Here is a 16959-nt window from a genome sequence, read left to right on the forward strand (position 1 = left end):
GGTGTATAGATCTTAAGTCGCGGAGGTCTAAGAGTGGTTTGCCCCAAAAAGTTCCCTATAAATAAACTATACCTGATTTGCATATGATCTGTCCCCTTTTGCAATGGATTGGCAGGCGAAGAACGATGGTCTGGAAGGTTGTCCAGAGCAATGCCAGAGTTTAGGAATAATTCAAAACCTTCCAGCCATCACCTCTTTTATTTTTCATAAGTCACCCCGAGTGGGAAAGGTATGCACAGACATGGGTCCCGTGCCTGCTGAGCCTAGCGACCCAACCTACTCCTCCCTGATAAGGCTGAATTTGGACAAAACATGTTTGGGGATGCATGTGGTCTCATGCAGGAGGGATGAGACCAAGCAGTTCGGGCTGGACTGCCTCTTTTTGGGTGGGACCAACCCTGATTTGCACATGGTCTTTCCCGTTTTGGCTTGGCATGTGAAGAACGATGGTCCGGAAGGTTGCCCAGAGCAATGCCAGAGGTTAGGATTAATTCCAAACCTTCCAGCCATCACCTCTTATGCTTAGAAATGAAATGGTCCTGCTGTATATGTAGAACATTGATGGGAACAATTGATTAAAGTTGTTTTTTTAGGAAAGAACATTTATTTAAATGAAATGCATCATGTAGAATCATTAAGCATACTACCTGCACTGAAAATAAAAGAATTATCACAGACTAACTATCTGCTGTATGTACTTGGGAGCAGCCCATGTAACAGGATTTTACACTGAAGGAGAGATGGAAGAACTCTTTGATAAACCCTCTTCATAAGGTATTATACAACTACAGAACAAAAGAAGCAGTATGCGCTCACAGGTTCAATCCCGTGTGTGTGTGGGGGGGGTGTTGGGGGAGTACAGGTTTAATTACACGTGTGTGTGTGCTCTTCAAGATAAGGGAAAGACATGCTAGTGGAGTGTTTAACTCCATGGAAGGAGGTTCTGCTTCCATGCTGTATTGTGCTGGAACTCCTGGTGGGATTTTGATAATGGTACACTGGCATGCAAGCAAAGAATAGCCTGTGAGGCACCCAGAGACTGAAGGAAGACCTTAAGGATCAGAAATCCGTAACCATATAAATGTTTGCTTGATCTTGGTAACAGGCAATGCACAAACCAAAACATTTTCAAATGGTCTGACCCTTAACTGCCTCATTGGGTTCAGTGTTTATACTGTAAAGTCAAGCGCATCACAACATTGAGTGAACTAACAGTTGGCTTGTAAACATTTGTGGTTATATTCTGGCGAGCTGCAGTACCATGCTGTGTTTATACCTGTTTTCAATGGCCACCTACAAAGGCCATTTTGGGCTATTCTTTTATTTTACTTTGAGACAGCTACTATTTAACTTCTTAAGATGTAGAGAGTTTCATCAGAAATAAAAATAGGAGTGCATGTTTAAAGAAGAGTATTAAATGTGTATGGGGCGTTTTCATTCCCCAACATGAAGTTAAAACTGTTCCAGATACACATTTATTTTCCCTTAGGACCTGTTTGTAAAATTCACTTATCTGATTTGCTGATAATGTTTTCAGGAGTTTTAGCAATGCATTGAAAGGGCTCATATAGACTATTGGAGGGCCAGTTGCCAAATCTTGCCTGGTCTATTATAGATGGAAACATGACATTTGGAGTGCGAAAGCTTTGAAGCATCCAACTTAAATCATTATAATATTGTTCTGATTCCTTTTGAACCATTCAAACCCCTAAGGACATGACTTAGCAAAAGATTCAAATGGAGCATTACAATACTTGATTGACCTTGCCTGTGGTTCAAAGTAGTTTATTGCAATTTAAATCATAGACACCTATTGGTAGAAATGCGATTCAGATTAGATTCAAATTGAACAGGCCTTATTATAGAATATAAATAATTAAACATAACTATAAACACAATGAAAGACATGAAGGGAAAACAGAAAGAAGTTGCAAAAGGACTAAGCCGGCCCTCACTGACAGGTTTACTTTTCTATTAGACCTGCTCAAAGTCTGATTCAAATCTTTCAAAACATTCCGGTTTTTCCGCTCCAAATGGTTTACCTTTCAAATTGAATTGAATCCTCATTCTTTAGATATGTTAAATTTGAGCTGGTTCGAACATCCGCACAATTTACTCACTCTGGCTGCCTGTTTCACTCTGGAGATATTTAAGTTTTAAGTTGATATTGATGCAGAGGAAGGTGGGGTGAACCACTGAAGACAACCCCACAACTCTTACCTTCCTTTAACTTCTATTTGAAGAGGGAGAGACATCATACATTTATTCACTTGTGTTCGGTCTGAAATAAGAGAAGGCACCTGAGCCTGTATGATGAAGCATCTGCTTGGGATATTGATTGAGAAAAGATGGAGGGTTATGGAGAATAATCTTTGTACCCCACACTCCCTCCTCGCTAGAGGACTTCGGCAAGACACTGAATTTTGGAAATCAGTAACTGTGTAGAATGTTGGAATCAACTAGAGAATAGATAATGTGAAAATGTGCACAATGTTCGAATATGCCACTTGGAGAGTGGGCACAACACTTAAACTCATAATATAGGTACACCACTTAAACCCATAATACAGTTTGGAGGGCCTACAATTTGGGAGCTGCTGCATACATGTGAAGACCCCAAACCGCTTTTCCAGAGTTCAGCCTCCCTTCTAGAAAGGACACGCTTGCGGAACGATAGGGTAACCAATCGATCAATGCCATTTTATATTGTTCTTGAGGTCACAGTGCAGCACTTTTGACTACAAGTCATGAGCATTAGTTCTGCCTCTGGGAATATGATTGTCCTGTGAGCTGAAGCACACTCCTCGCTTCAATGTTTGCAGTATTCATGTTTTAAACTGTCATTTCCCAACACCATCAGGATCACAATATAGCAAGCAAAGAAGTAGAAGGACCAGCCACCTTCACCAACAGGAAAATGTAGTAAAAACAGACACGCTGACATTTCATGATTATATTTATACAAAGCGATGGTGCCCAAGATCCATAGTCACACCTGGACCCTGCAGATTTCTGCTATGGAGAATTTCAACTTAAACTACAATTCTTTTTGTAATGGGTTAGGGGTCATCCCAGTCCACATGTGCTCTTCACATGTCCTCACATAGCCCTACTCCTAAAATCTGTCGTGCAGGCTTCTATTTAGGCCAAGGCAGAGATTTTGCATAATAATTCACAGTTGTGTTTTTGGAAGTGGGGGAAGCAGTAGAAACTGTGTGACCGTTTTGTCACAGATTGCTCTTTGAAATACCTGTCTGGGCAAACTGGCACCTCTAACTGGCACCTCTAACTGGCACCTCTAACTATGACTGCAACCACGTACCTGATGCTGAGGATGCACATTCCATACTGGGTTACATTGAAATGTGAACATCAAAGGGTTGCATATTTTCACTCGCAAGAAATATTCAAAGAAACATCAGAAAAAAATTCAAATTGACTGCACATTTTGCCCACTTTGCAAACCTTGTTGCTGGATAGCAGGTTTGATTCAGTGCAGACATGCAATGCTCTGGCTTAGTCATGTTTTCACACAAAGGATACATGAAAGGGAACCCAAATGAACAAACTGAACAAGGTCATACCCAGAGTTATACAACTAAAACCAAAGGACCCTTATCAAGTAAGCGTGCTAAAACAAGAATAAGGATAGCACAGCATTTAGCTCTAGCCTATACTATCTTGTTATCAACAATTGAGAAACTTGGAAATAGTCCCTTCATATATTTCTTTTGTCAATCTATCAGTCAGTATTTATTTCGACACCACCATAAACGATTCACAATTTACATTGATACAGTACTTATCATATATACATTTCCAGGAAAATTGTTACACATTTTCTGTCAGTTATAACCTCCTCAGCAAGTTAAAATAACGGATAGAAATTTGCAATTGAATCATAAAATATAACCTTGAAAAGTACAAGAAAGAAGTATATAAGTCATTGATTAAAAATTAATATATACATGAATCAGTACAAGACTCTACATGTTCGTATCTTTATCCCCAAAGTGACTACATGCAGTTCTACCCATCATTGTTCCAAAAGTGACATCAACAGGTTGACTTTTCTTTAGCTATTCATGAGGGGGCTGTCTGCAAATGTTTTCCATTATTCATGGAATAAGATATTATTCATGGAATAAGTGCCACGATTGTCCTCGGGCTGTTGTGCGCTATATAAATACGAATAAAACAAAACAGACAAAACAAATAAAATGACTGCAAATATTAAAGTACCCATTACTATACTATGCAAATGTGTCAAAAGTATAAGGGTTCCATGGGGGGTCTTTCATAGTTAAAAAACTTCAGACAGATAGACTCATTATATGTTTTCCAGTATCCTGCCACCATTACCGGAAGGATAGTGGCAAACTGTACTTACTGTTTCTGCCGCCTGATATCCCAGTATTACTGGGAAATTGCAGGTGGCAGAGAGCTGCTAAGTTTCTATTCTCATGGATTCCAAATGGGACCCCGTGGGATGGGATTCCCTGAATCAACAGCACTGGAATTACCAGTGCCAGTGATTCAGGCATTTCTTTTCCGGTAGGGGTCTTCTCTACAAACAGGTCAAGCCTACAGGAAGATGCGTGGCCCCACCAGCAAACTTAAAGTTTGCCAGTCCAAAGAAATGCCAGAGGCAGAATGAACAGCATTTTTTCCATCATTTTGTCTGTACCAGAAACCCTTAGAGTCTTTAGTCTCGGATTGCACTAATTAATTTCAATCTTCTAGCCCATGCCCTGCTTAAATGTGTGCCAAGGGCAAAGGCAACTCTCACTTCCGAACATATAAGTAGGAAGGTAAGAGTGGGTCTAAAGTGCCTTAACCCACTATCCCAGAGAAGGATCACCAGCCAGTTCTTTCTGATGTCTGCATATAAGAGACAAAACATAATAAAATGTGCCAGATTTTCTATCGCACCACAGGGACATCGTTGAGTGGCTCTGCACTTACATCTGCAGGTGTGCAATGCCAACGGCAATACATTTAACTTCATTCTAGTGAGTAGATTCCTGTGATATTGGTAAGTCACAAAAGTAAGGTACCCTGGTAGTCCCCTCATGGGTCTGAATGGGAGGGACAATCTGACCTGTGTGCTGACTACCATCTTGTCTTCCCTTTTATCAGACAGATACTGCTTGATCCTTTGCTTTAAGATACTTTTGGGAATCCCAGCCAGCATCTTATGGTTAATGACACAGCTTTCCAGGCCAAACTTATGCAAAAATGACTTGACATAAGTGAGCCAGTCAACCTAACTGAAGCTGCTCAAAGACAGTACATGTGTGACAAGGAACGTGGTTAGGTTTTTCCCACTGTCCGACCAGAGACTATGCCAGAATAAAATAGGAGTGGATTAAATCATATTTATTAAATGGACCAATCCTATCTCCAGATAGGATGCATAGACTGAGGTGGGCTATGGGACAAAGAGTAATATTCTTAAGAAGTCATTTTCTGCCATCTGAAGAGGTTTAGACTAGTGTAGCCCCATAGTCTGCAGCCGTATGTCCCGGCCGCCACTGCTTTATCTCTGTAAATGCTCACATTATGTTCATTTGACCGGTACATGATGTTTTTAGCTAATCTAAAAATATCCCCAGTAATCTATATGAGTTTTGTAGCTTATTATGCTACATGGTCCTGCCATGTCAAGTTTGTGTTAAATCTTAGGCCCATGTAGTCGAAATGTGTTGCAGACCTCAAGTGGGTGCCTATTTAAACAAATTCTTGGATTGGGCTTCCTGTTTGAGGAAACACACACAATTAGGCACTTTCTGGAATGTACTCTTAGCCCTCTAGCTTTCATATATGCCTTTCTATCAAGACAGACATCAATTCTTGTGCATTAGATGGCTGTTCTGTCAAAACTAGAAAAGGGAAAGGTATTAAGAGCACTGTTGGGAACACCAATGGGAATGTAAAGTGCTCTGTTTTCCCCTACCATCCTCTAGTGAGTGATTGGTATTGTGATGTTTACTGCACTTTTCTTTGCACATGTATAATAACTGTTTGTGTTGATTTACACATACATCATGTTTACTCAGGCAGGGTGCTAATGATTTATCTGCCCTTTATTTGCACAGGTAGCATTTGTTCTGAGACTACATTTTAACAATCCTTTTCATGTTTCATATTGAATAGTACATGAATTTGTTGAGTTTGAATGTGATCCCTCTTCTTCCACTTCTCATTTGTTCTATCTGTTTCCCAGTAGATGAATGGTTTATCCATATTACATTTGATACAATTATACTGAAGTAGTTCTTTCACGTGCGACACCACGTCGTTGTATCATATGTTGTATATACATCAACCAACAATTGAAGTGATTTTGGTGTGGTTGCCGTTAGAACTGCATCATCTGCCTAGTTTAAGACTGGTACTTTCCTGCCATCACAGCTCAGTGGTGCTAAGACTACAGTGGTAGAATCTTGTCATTCGTGGTTTTTCTTCCAGAGTATCTTACTGACCAGTGTCAGTGTTTCTCCAAGAGATGTCTGAACATTTCGTGTTTTCTTCCCCTTACCACCACCCCTCCTTTCTCGTCTATCGCTTTGTGTTTGACCATCCCAGCACGTGTAATTTAGGTGGGGTGAATCTAGTATTGATGACCAGCCCAACACTTAGAGAGGAACAACATATGGGCTGGGATGTTCTCGGGTTACTGAGAAGCTGTGGGCAGAGAATACTAACTATGAACTTGAACCTAAGTAATAAATAGTCATAGATAGCAACATGATGAGAAAAACTATTTAAAATACTGAACTTAATGGTAAAAACAAGACAAATCCTGGAAACATATCATATCAAGTTAGTCTATCAATTGAATCAGTACAAAGTTATTGCAAAGGAGTGTATCTAAAATACAGTCCTTTCAATGGTCCGCTCACACATAACAAGTTTATGAATTATTAGGTGGGCGGTCAGTCCTGTGGCTTCTCCATACTAAGACATGCTTAGCAGCTCTATATTGCTCTAGTTATTCAGTGTCCCCAAGTCTGATGATCAAATCTATGAAATTAAAGATGAAAAAGGCTTGGGCAACCTTGAGGTCCAATAGCATGGAAGGAGCATATTTGGTTTTGTCTCGGGCACAGAATGCTTGCTCTTCAAACACACTCTTGGGTATGAACCCTGTTTGGATATGATTGCTCCAAATTATGGCCGTGTATTGCATTTAGAACTGGTTATTTGAGTGTACTGGCACATACAGCCAAGTAGAAAAACTAATTTCCCACACGGGCCAGTCTACATGTGCTGCAGTACATCAAACACTGGTAGCCTCAGTGTCTGTGGCACCAAAGGCAAGAGGACAATCAGTGGTCGAAGTGAGCGGGAGCTGTTAAGAGCGGTGCTCCTCTACTTTTTTAAATTAAGTTTTACTGCTCCTATACTTTTATTTAAAAAAGAAACCGTTCCAGAACGGTTTCTTTTTAAAATAACAGTGTAGGAAGCAGTTGAAAGTTAGCCATCAGTGCACTGTACTGAACGTTCCCTTAAACAGCAGGCACATATGTTTTCGGGGTTGTATTGTGTGTGGGAGGCGGTGTGCTGGTGGAGTTTTGGGGAGTGTGTGCAGGCCAGCAGGGAACATAGTTCCACTACCGTACACTTCCACCACTGAGAACAACTGACTTAAAGTGCTTTGCCCTTGTCCATCCCCCTCCTTTGCTAGCCATGTTACCTTGGCTTATTGTCTTCTCTGTCCTCATCCCTAGCAGCCAACTCTTCATTCTGTAATCATCCTTTGTGGTGGTGCATGGCCCCCAAAACCTGCAGGGTGAAAGAGAGGATCCAAAATAGTTTACTCGTAGCCCCCACCTTGGAAGGAAGACACATTGTTTTCAGAGGAAGGAGAAAACTCAGACCACCTAAATATCATAGACATTATTATGATACAAAACATTTTTTTACACAAACAATAATACGCAATGTGCTCCCAAAGGTGGACAAAATAAGAAAAATCACACATCACATTATATTAATACACACATGAAACAAAAAAAAAAGTTCATGCAATGGCTAACACAGCACTAATATTGACAATCACGCTATTGAGATAAAAAACTTCATGATGTATTGCATAAAAACCACAACATTTTTCAGACCCCTGGGCAATGAGGTAATTTCTTCAGGGTGAACCAAAGGCAGACATGTTGATCTCTGAAAAAAGGGGGAAAGTAGATTCTTGGAGGACTATGTCATGGTACATTCCTTCACAGCACACACCCCATTAACAAGAAAGTGGGAGTGAAACTAATTTCTAAAAACACCCACTGCATTTGCATGCAGGTCCTAGAAAGATACATGATGTTAAGTATCCAACAGTAGACCAGTATTGAAGACATCTACCAATAACTTGCTATAGGAATGAGTCCATTCAGTTTTCCAGTCTTTGTTCCATTTAGCATTTATGACTTTGGCATATACTTATGAGAACTTCAAATTTCATATCTCTCTTGGCCATGCACCCAACTCAATTGGTGTTTTGAGAAATTAATTTCTTCATACATTTCTTTCTCATAAAATTCCCCAATCCAAAAGTAAGAATGTATCTACAAAGTGATCAGTCCCACTTCCATGTTAATTTAGTGTGTGCTATGCAGGGATGAACCTTTTTATGGTTCCTGATGGAGTATTTGCAACATAGCATATCCAAATGCCATATTAACTTGTGTATCCATCGTGGCAATTAGATATGAGCTTGTTTAATCTCATAAAAAAAAGTGTGTGCCCAGTGGAATCAAATGATGTTATGACATAAAATATTGTTTCTGCCCTGCTTCTCTATGTTCGGAGACTTAAACAGTTTGATTTCAAACGCCTTATGGAGCACGTGAAGCTATTTTAATTCGCCTTTTTATCACTAGGGAGACTTTCCAAATCATATTGTGGGAACTTGACATGGTCGATACTAGTACTGAATTGAGTAAATATTGATTATACAAGGAATTGGGATCCATTGAGAAAAAAAACTGAATTATCTCCATAAATATCTTGCAAAGTTCCCCAATGCAAGATACAGAAATAGACATTTTTTGGAACAGAATATTGACTGTTAATTCCCCATCATGGGTGTTCATAGTAGTGAGATTGTTATATGCGGTTTTAGCAAAATATAATTAAACTTGAAGGAAATGATAAGCACAACAATATATTAATGCAGGATTAACTCTTGTTGTATTCTTCTTTCTAATTTGGGGTAAACGTCTGTGTTATTTTAACAAAGGATGCAAAAGTTTTGAACGTAATAGAATAGACTAAATGTTTTTGTATGTTTATTTTCTCTTTTATAAAAATGGTTTCCTTTTTCGTTTATATTAATTATGAAAGGTTTTTAATTGACCGTACCACAAAGAAATAATTAAGAACTATTACCTTTATTTTTGTTTAAGCACACTTACTCTCCAAGGGCCCTTTGTGTTTCAGTTCAGTCACAATTGAAATACATTGGCCCTTTTTCACCATCAATCTAATAATACAATGAATCATTGGACCAGCCTTAGCCTATAAACAACTACTCTCCCACCTTCCTATCACTCAATATGTAGGCTTCGTTTTCTCTGATGAGGAAACATTGATATGTACATGATAGAATTTGATTTCCTATATCTTAAGAACAACTTATCAACGTGCTCATGAACAGCATAATGGGGGCTGGAAATGTTCACAAGATTAAAAAAAACATGTCTCATGTTGAAATTATATTTCTGTGTGTAACCACGTAGTTTGTATTAATATAATGAATGTTTTGCCCAGATAAATGTATGTGATATGAAAGAATTGTTTTAATAAGTAGGAGTATGATGAAATATATATTGCAAATAAAGGTAGCAGGCGCTCCTCATATGATGAAATATATATTGTATTGCTTCTGTGTTGTTTCATCTACATTGTGATGGAGGAGATGCACAACCACTGATATGCAAGGCCACACACCTGCCTGATCCCACATGAGAGTGAACATATAGAATAGGAAAAGTTGAAATAGGTGTCATTTTGTGCATGCCACTGCCATGTAGAATGTAACACAAGCAGGATAGAGTTAGTTTTGATACACTGTAGGGAGTTAATTTGCCACATTATAGGGAGGGTCAGCTTGCTGAATACACACAGAGAGAATCTAGTAAATGGTGGTATGCACACTTAGGTTGGATGTATACATATACTCCCATAGTAACATGGCAGTTGGAGGGGATCTAGAGATTGAGTTTGCAAAAAAAAACTTTATGTAGCCTTGGCTATAGCCGCGAATAGCCAATATCTCAAAGCAAATTGTGTCACAAAAACAGTGTGTGTTGTGGGGGCAAGGGAGAGGGTAGGGGAGTTAAGGAGGCCATCTGGGGAGCGGGGGGAGCTGCCACAGATGAGGGGGAACTTGACGAGAGTCTGGAGGCAGGAAAGCATTTTATTTCTGACTGTTTTGCTGATATTCACAGCTATATCTGAGGCTATTAAGGACTACAGATATTTGCAGGTTGCAGCAGTTCCATGCCCACGGCTATTTGTGAGTCTTTTTTATTTTGGATGTGCATTTTTAAAGTTTTGTATATGTGAGACTTTGGAGAAAAAGAGAAGACAATAGTTTGACAACATTAATATAAAATGGAGAAATCATACTCTAGTTTTAAATGCCTCATACAATTTAGTTTAGGTAGTGTACTCTCACTCATTATATTATATTGTGTGGCTATAAAATGTTTGCCTATCTAGTTTACTGTTATGTATTAGTCATTAACTGCTTTACATAAGTACATGAGTAGTGTTGTTCTGCATTGATCTTTTAAGTTGCATTGTAGTATAAAACCTGAAGTGAGCCCCCTTTTTAACCAATTTATGTAACCACAGTTATGATCATTAAATGTAACTGTTGGTATTATAAAAACAAATGTTTTTATTTATGTTATTGCATTTGTGTATTTATATGTCATAAATGTCATCAAAAGGACTGTTTTGGGGAACACCGATTGTAGTATTTTAGCACATCTGGAGTACTATTTCAATGTTTTGAAGGAACAACACATTTCCTTTATCAGTAAGGTGTTCTCTGTCATGTCTATAGAAATTGGCCATGTAGAACTGTGTGTTGTTGTTTGAAATCCATAATTCATTGTGATCTGTCATGAATGCTGAAACTGCTTTATTAACATTTCGCCGGGATTTCTCACTTTTACCATTAAATCTGGTGGTCCATCTCCATTTTTACCTCTGAGTCAGACTGGAAAATGTACCAATGGCGTGAGGTAATAGTTCCATTAGTTCATCTGCAGCTATCCAGCAGACACTCAGTGTGCAGCGTTGCTACCACAAACACAGATCTGATACCCTGTGAAGCCGCAGCTATATTGTGGCTAATGGCACACAGTGTGTTTGTGGACATATGGTAGCCGCTGCTATCCGACATTTTGAGTGGAGTAGCATCATAGATGCAGTTAGTGTTTTGGTGGTTTAGGGGAGACCAGGGGAGTGTAGGAGGCAATGGGAGTGGGGGGGAAGGGGCGGCTGATATGTGTGTTAGGGACACTTGCTTGGAGTTTGGAGGAGTGGAAATACATTTTTAAGTTGTAGATTTTGTGAATATCCGCGGCTATCAGTAAAACGCTAATTTATGGGTTTTCTTTAACCACGTCTATAAAAAACACATGCTTAAACACGTTGACTTTTATTTTTAATTGGTTGTGTCCATAGGTGCAGTTATATTTATAGATGTGTATATAAACATACATTTTCTGTGAAATAATCATATTGTTATGTGAATGGCATAGCACATAATTGTATCTGTGTGTGTGTTGTTTTGTGTGCTTAGGTGTTGTCTTGCCTTATTTGAAGTTTTAAAGGCTGGCTTAGTTGTTTTTTTTTAGTTTAAATAAAAAGTGCGTGTAGCCGCGGCTACAAGTAAGCTTTGTAGGTGCGTTCAATATCCGCGGCTACTAGTAATGCTCAGCAGGGTTTTGTATTTGTTTCAGTGTTTCTAATTTACTGATGTTAATGTTTTAAATGTGTACTTCCTTGTGATAGGTTGCAGTGAATGTGTCAACCATTTTATTAGTTTTCTTAGAATATAGACCTCTTTTTCTGGTTTTGATTTTGGAAAGTATGAAACTCCCTATTTTGTCTACGTTTCTCATTTTGACTGCAGAACTCACACTGTGCAGTTCACGTTACATGTGATAAACTATGATTGCATTAATTGAAGGGATGTGACCAAGCAGTTCGGGCTGGACTGCCCCTTTTGGGTTGGGGCCAACCCTGATTTGCATATGGTCTTTCCCATATTGTAATGGCTTGGCAGGCGAAGAGCGATGGTCTGGAAGGTTGCCCAGAGCAATGCCACAGGTTAGGATTAATTTGAAACCTTCCAGCCAACACTCTTTTGTTTTGTGTAAGTCAACCCGAGTGGGACGAGTATGCCCAGACGTGGGACCCGTGCCTGCTGAGCTAGAGCCCCAAGTCACTCCTCACTGATGATCCCCAATTAGGGCGAAACATGCTTAGGAATGCTTGTGGGCTCATGCAGAAAGAATGTGCCCTTGCACTTCCGGCTGGACTGCCCCTTTTTCCTCTTTTGTAATGGTTTGGCAGGCAAAGAATGATGGTCCAGAAAGTTGCCCAGAGCAATGCCAGAGGTTAGGACTAATTCCAAATATTCCAGCCATCACCTCTTTTGTTTTGTGTAAGTCACCCCGAGTGGGACGGGTATGCCTAGACGTGGTTCCTGTGTCTGCTGAGCCTAGGAACCCAAGCTACTCCTCACTGATGAGGCCCAACTAGGCCGAAACAAGTTTGGGGATGCATGTGGTCTCATGCAGAAGGGAAGTGACCAAGCACTTTGGGGTGACTGCACCTTTTGTGGTTGACCAACCCTGATTTGCATATGATCTTTCCCCTTTTTTAATGGCTTGGCAGGCAAAGAACGATGGTCTGGAAGGTTGCCCAGAGCAATGCAAGAGTTTATGAATAATTCCAAACCTTCCAGCCATCACCTCTTTTGTTTTGCATAAGTCACCCCAGTGGGACAGGTATGCCCAGAAGTGGGTCCCATGCCTGCTAAGCCTAGAGACCCAAGATACTCCTCATTGATGAGGCTCAACTAGGCTGAAACATGTTTGGGGATGCTTGTGGTCTTGTGCAGAAGGGATGTGACCAAACTGTTTGGGCTGGACTGCCGGTTTTAGGGATGGACCAACCCTGATTTGCATATGGTCTTTCCCCTTTTGTAATGGCATGACAGGTGAAGAACATTGGTCTGCAAGGTAGCTCAGAGCAATGAAAGAGGTTAAGATTAATTCCAAACCTTCCAGCCAACACCTCTTTTTTTTGCGTAATCACCACGAGTGGATGGGTATGCCCAGACGAGGGTCCCGTGCCTGCTGAGCCTATAGACCCAAGCTACTCCTCACTGATAAGGCCCAGATAGGCTGAAAAATGTTTGGGGATGCTTGTGGCCTCATGCAGAAGGGAAGTGACCGAGCAGTTCAGGCTGGACAGCCCATTTTGCAGTGGGACCAACCCTGATTTGCATATGGTCTTTCGACTTTTGGCTTGGCAGGTGAAGAACGATGGTCTGGAAGGTTTCCCAGAGCAATGCCAGAGGTTAGGATTAATTCTAAACCTTCCAGCCATCACCTCTTTTGTTTTGCTTAAAAATGAAATGGTCCTGTTGTATATGTAGAAATTGATGGGAATAATTGCTTAAAGTTGTTTATTAGGAAAGAAAATGAATTTAAATGAGATGTGCGATATAGAATCATTAAGTATTCTACCTGCAATGAACAGAAAAAAATGTTTACGGAGCAGTAGAAATGTGATTATATCTACAATGCTTTTATAATCACTTATGGTGTGCGTTGAAGTGCTTTTTGGGGTGATATGTGCTCTTTGTTTTAAAAAGATGTATTGGGTATTCAGTGTTTTGAAAATGTGTGTTCTTTGAAAAAGATTTAGTTTGCTGAAGTGTGTTACTGTGTGGTCATCTATAAGAGAAAATGCATTGTCTTCATCTGTTTATTGCCTTGTGAAACCTAATGTTTAACTTCATGAAAATATATGTGAATGGTTTCATTTTTAAATATGTATCCATAAAGAATATAGGACTGCTATTAGTTGTGCAAAGTGCTATTATGTAATATAGAAATTGATTGGAGTTTCTGGTGCAAATTGCCCTAACAATATGTAGGTGCAGTATGTGCTTAGAAATCCAATTTTACTACACAAATTAGGTTGCAAATTAAGTGTGAGTCTTCTGGAATGATGTGGGAAATTGCACAAGATGGTCTGGCCCATAGTGGTCTGCAGTCTTTTTTGGCTTATATGTGGTCTCATATCTTCACTGTAGCTATGAGCAGCAGTTGTGCATATTCAACCTCCACCATTAAAGTTGCTGCTAGCAACAGCCAGAGTCTTTAAACACTGGCAGCATTGGAACACTCTGTTTGAAGAGTCATTAGAAATGCTAGAGAGGTTCCGATTGGAGGCTTTTTTGTGGTATTGTCTTGTTAGCGTTGTCATTTCTGTTAGTTTAAGTTTTGCTCACCAATTGGACATATGAACATGTCTAACATTGTGCAAGGAAACAGTATGATTATCCCCTTATCATTTTACTTCAGAAAGCATAGGAACATCAATTATGATAAACCATTTGGTTCAGGTTTCCTGGGATGATGTAGATGATGTGTATTGACAACTTCATGAGATGGTCTGGACCATAGTGGGCTGCAGCATTTTTTGGCTTATATGTGGTCCTATATCTTCAGTGTAGCTGTGAGCCCTGGTTGTGCTGAATCAACCTCCATCCATTAAAGGTGCTGCTAGCAATGGCTAGAGTTTTCAAACATATGAAGCATTGGAATGCTCTAGAGTTATTGGAAATGCTAGAAAGGTTCAGAGAGGCTGCTTCATTGTTTGTGGCATTGTCTTATTAGAGTTGTCATTATTGTTATTTCATGTTTGTCACCAGTATGTCATTTGAATATGTCTAACATTGTGTAAGAAAACACTAAGATGTGGCCCTTCTAATGTTCCCTATTTCATTGTTTGAGGCAATGGACCTCATTACGATACCGGCGGTAGCCATGCTGGTAAAACGGGCATGGCTGCCGCGGTATCATTTTTTTTCTGGGACTCAGGAATGGGTAATTACTAGGCCATTATGGCTCCCTCTGACCCAGTAATTGCCCATTCCTGGGCGCCAGAAAGAAATGCTCCCCATTCCCATTTGAGCCCCATAAGGCTCAATGGGAATGGGGAGGCTGGATGCACCGGCACCATTCTTAATGGTGCCGGTGCATCCGACATGGTCTGCTTGCAGGTTCCCGGTCAACTGCCAGGTCAAACCTGGCGGGCGAAAAGGCACCCACAAGCAGAACTCGTAGTTTGCTGGTACAGTAACAATGGTACCAGCAAACTTATTGGTACCGTTGGTAGTGAATCGGCAAACTTCGAATGAGGCCCATTGTCTTTTTTGTGTTGTCATTTTTATACATATTCCTTTTGGTTGGACAGTCCAACATGCCTGATCATAAGAGCACCAGCAGTGATGACATTATCATTTGGTTTCCGAATCCTTCGCCACTGAGGAACAAGGCAACTGGGATGAAAACCACATCTCACAGTTGGCGCTTCTTTAAAGTTAAAAACACTGTTCCAGAAAAAAGGCTGAGGAGGTACTTTGCACATTCTGCAACAAAACTCTACTCTGTGGCCCGTCTCAAAGCCTGGGAACATCTTTCATGATTAATCATCTGAGTCCACTGGGATGACGTTGATGACTGTCGGAAATTGCACAAAAATCACAAAAAAAAAATGCATGGGTCCCATTCCTTGCATATATGGAGATCAGCACCAGCTGCAGTGAACACGTCATTGCGTTTGGGCATACCCGTGTGTATGGGCAGCAGTCTTGAAAAGAGTTATTTTATGATATATTGTGTGTGGTCTTTGTAAACAGTTATGGTAACACTTAAATAACTTTCTATTAATTAACATTACATATAAATATAAACACTTAAAAAAGTTAAGCAAACAAAGGTTTATTTGGGGTGAATGCGGTTACACAATTCTTTTTATATTACTTTGTAGGCATGACACATCGTTTTCATTAGCCCAATTGTCTGTATTATTGATGTCAATTATGTATGGAATAACAAAACCCTTGAAATTCAAGGAAAGAACTTTAATTGCTGGGCCGTTAAGATGAGCACCTAATGCAGCAAAACCCCTGAAATTCAGCTAAATCCACCTTAACTTCTCACCCCCTAACGCTGATCAAAAAAACTCTGCTTATGGTAATCCTCCAGTGTTGATTCCAGAATCCGTCTGTTGCACTGGAAGCTGTGACACGGGCAAGACGGTACAAAGTATCTGCGAACAAAACACAATAAAAATACATTTCAGTAGCCGTTCTTTATTTTAATATAACAAGTTATTGTATAACTCATAACTGTTGGAAACCTAATCGTAAGCACAACACAACCAATATTTAACACACAAATGAAAACAAGGTTTACTACTTCAGACCACGAGTTGCGTTCAATTTGAGTGCTGTGAAGTAGGTATCAATCACAGTGCACACGGACAACGTTTACACCACTGTCAATTATTTATTATGCATACAGCACTCCATCCTATTTGTTTTTAATCCCAATAAAAATGTTATGTAAACTTCGATTTACATAATTTCTGGGAATTCCATGGTTAGATTGTTTCCACGAGCAACCGCTCTGTACGATCTGTCACACACTTTCACACTTGGCAGTATATGTCCAGTCTCAATATAGTCAAAGTTATCTTGTCTTTTTTTCTATTCCTCACAATGTATGTCCTTCGAGCAATTGATGCCTAGTGCTGAAGGCCAAATTACAATATGTCAATTGTCCTATTCAAAGGCAGAGACGTTTAGCTTCAGATTTCGGAAAAGAATGCAGAGGAAATAAAATACATTGAGGT

This window comes from Ambystoma mexicanum, chromosome 5q (genome assembly GCF_040938575.1).
Source record: "Ambystoma mexicanum isolate Mex_15411 chromosome 5q, UKY_AmexF1_1, whole genome shotgun sequence".
NCBI classification, from domain to species: Eukaryota; Metazoa; Chordata; class Amphibia; order Caudata; family Ambystomatidae; genus Ambystoma; species Ambystoma mexicanum.